Consider the following 3,388-nt stretch of genomic DNA (forward strand, 5'->3'; position numbering starts at 1 on the left):
CCTTCCTTCCATTCCTTCCTTCCTTCCTGCCTTTCCTTTCCTTCCTCCCTTTCCTTCCTTCCTTCCTTCCTATCCTTCCTTCCTTCCTTCCTTCCTTCCTTCCTTCCTTCCTCATTCCTTTCCTTCCGTCCTTCCTTCCGCCTTCCATTCCGTCCTTCCTTTCCGTCTTCACACCTGTTTTTATTGACAACACTGAACCTTATGTAACCCTGCATATGGCCAACACACCGATAACAGAGTTCTGGAAACATCGCCAATGCCAGTAATACGTGCACCCCAGGTTCACTTGCATATTCCTCAGCAGTGCTTCTTGATTGATCCACGTTGGGACCTCAGAAAGAGAAGGTGGAATCTGAAACCCTTGCTTTACTGTAAGGTGCTTCGTGGTTAGATGTGGTGCCTGTGAGCACCATTATGCAGTGACATTCCAGGGTGAGCAGTGCTTTCCAGGGGGGCACGTTCTCACTCCAACTCCATTCCTTTTCCAGGAAGATGTTCTCCTTCCAGCTCAGGTGAGAGAAGATGTATAAGGGGAGCGTGATCCTTACAACGGGTCTTGGAATTAGAATATCTTTGACATTCAGATATGGTGCCTTTAGAGTGAGGGCTTTCAGATTTTAGAGAATGCAGTGAATACACGTAGGGGAACTTATTGTTGCATTAGTAAGAGCTCTGCTTCTCTTTTCCTTGAGTCACTGCAATTAATGGCGTATTTATGATAGAAGAAGCAAACGTAGGTGAGCCAACATTGTGTGATAGGACAGACTAATTAACAAAAGCCACACTCATGTATAATCTGTATTGAATGTATCAGGGACTTCGCTTATATCTTCCAGCAAATCGTGAATGTTGCAGCCTTCCTTCTGTTTTTGATTTAGCTGATGACTCAACTATTATCAAGACGGTCATTTTAAAATAGACCAAGAAGCAGTTCTCCTCATTGAAGGTTCATAATATACTTACTATTCTTAGGAAGGAGCCATTAGGAACATGTTCAGTCCAGCATTAACTGTTTGTTTACACAATCTATTCAAAATGTCAGCATATACTAAGGAGTCTTTATTCATCCTAATTTCTGCAGTCTGAAACAGTGCCTGTTTCCAAATCTTGATCTCCTTCCTTCCTTCCTTCCTTCCTTCCTTCCTTCCGTCCTTCCTTCCGTCCTTCCTTCCGTCCTTCCTTCCGTCCTTCCTGTTTTTATTGACAACACTGAAACTTGTAAACCCTGCCATTGGCCAACTACAACAGTAGACAGAGTTTGGAATGCCATGCAGTAATAACAGTGACACCCAGGTTCCACTTGCTTATTCCCTCAGCAGTGCTTCTGATTGATCCTTGGGACCTCAGAAAGAAGAAGGTGGATCTGAAACCTTGCTTTACTGTAAGGTGCTTCGTGGTAGATGTGGTGCTGTGAGGCACCATTATGACAGTGAACATATCCAGGGTGAGCAGTGCTTCCATGGACACTTCTCACTCCAACTCCATTCCTTTCACAGGAAGATGTTCTCCTTCAGCTTCAGGTGGAGAAGATGTATAAGGGGAGCAGTGATCCTTCACACGGGTCTTGGTAGAATATCTTTGCACATCAGAATATGGTGCCTTTAGAGTGAGGCTTTCAGATTTTAGAGAAATGTAGAATACAGTAGGGAACTTATTGTGCATTATTTAAGAGCTAATGCTTCTCTTTTCCTTTGAGTCACTGCAATTAAATGGCTATTTATGATAGAAAAAGCAAAACGTAGGTGAAGACACATTGTGTGTAGGACAGACTAATTAACAAAAGCCACACTACAATGTATAATCTGTATGAATGTATCAGGGACTTCTCTTATATCTTCCAGCACATCGTGATGTTGCAGGCTTCCTCTGTTTTTTGTTTAGTGATGACTCCTTTATCCAAAGAAGGTCATTTTAAATGACCAAGAAGCAGTTCTCCTCTTGAAGGTTCATATTTTATTCTTAGGAAGGAGCCATAGGAACATGTTCCAGTCAGTTCCTGTTGTGTTTCCATATTTCAAAATGTAGCATTCCTAAGAGAGTATTTATTCATCCCTAATTTCTGCAGTCTGAACAGTTCCTGTTTCCAAAATCTTGATCTTCCATTAGGATTTCACATCAGCCGAGTGAAATTTCAGAGCTGCCATGTCTCCTCCATCTCCCCTCGGATGAAAGCTTCCTCTCCATCACAGCCTCGCAGCTCTGAGAAGCGTCCTCTCCTGCTCACATCAGCAGCTCCGATTCTTTCCCGAACCTCAGTGATTTCCAAGGCCGCTTGCAGAGATGAAGGTTCATTTCCCTCCTGCCCTTCCCAGCCGCTTCCCGGGTCGGGTTTCTTCTCTCTTCTCTCTTCTCTCTTCTCTCTTCTCTCTTCTCTCTTCTCTCTTCTCTCTTCTCTCTTCTCTCTTCTCTCTTCTCTCTTCTCTCTTCTCCTCTCTTCTCTCTTCTCTCTACCCTCTTCACTCTTCTCTCTTTTCTCTCTCCTTTCTCCTCTCCGAATTCCCAGCGCTCTCGCAGAGCTGCAGCCCTGAGCTGCCCTCCGGATTTAAGCGTGAGAAAAGCCGGGAGAATCGTTCCTCACCTTCTGCCTCTCCGTTATACTGTACTTACCGGCATATAATCCTGTTTGTGGTTTTCCGAGAGCCAAACCAGCCTCCTCTGCATTCAGTCCCATGCTCCCCCGTCTCTCTGTTAAAAGTAAACGTCTCTTTCTCGCGGTGCTTACCAACCAATGGGCTCTGCCTGGCTCCAGATTCCTCATCAGCAGGCGGGGGAAAGCCGGGTTGATTTTCTCCTTCTTTCCCATTCCCAGTCCTGCTTTGTGCTCTCGGCGTCTTACCTGATGGTTCTCCGTGCGGCAGATCCTTTGGAAAGGTTTGAACTGGGACGTATTCCAGCGCAGCCGGGCTATTTCTGCTAGAGATCTCGGAGCGAACGGCAGCTCGGCAGCATCCGGCTGGTTCTCGTTTCTATCCCTGCTCGGCAGCGGCCAACAGCGGCACTGGGCGTCCAGTACAAGAACTACACAGAGCCGTCTGCCCCCGACCTCAGCATCCTGATTCCTCACAGAATCATTCAGATCCAACAGATCCAACTTTCCACCTCCCATCAATATTGGCCACTCAACCACGTCACTGAACCACATCTGCACGTTTCTTGAACGCTTACAGGGACAGTGATTGCCCCACCTCCCTGGGCAGCCTGTTCCAGTCCTTGGTCAGGTCTCATCTGCTAATTGAGCAAATGAAGAAATACTCTTCCCAACTAAAGCATCTGGCAAATAGACACGCTTTCTTAGTGCTCTGCTACTACTCTTAACAGCCATTTCGTTTGACAGTTATAATCCAACCCAGTAAGAAACATCCCATACAAGCCTTGTGTGAAATACTTT

General features: G+C 45.8%; 1 pseudogene; it reads right to left on the bottom strand.

Annotated features, from left to right (window-relative positions):
• Positions 1–3,106, bottom strand: part of LOC107320288 — a 7,760-nt pseudogene extending 4,654 nt beyond the window's left edge.
• Positions 3,107–3,388: the final 282 nt, after the last annotated feature.

Source organism: Coturnix japonica, chromosome 13 (assembly GCF_001577835.2).
Source record: "Coturnix japonica isolate 7356 chromosome 13, Coturnix japonica 2.1, whole genome shotgun sequence".
Taxonomy (NCBI): Eukaryota; Metazoa; Chordata; class Aves; order Galliformes; family Phasianidae; genus Coturnix; species Coturnix japonica.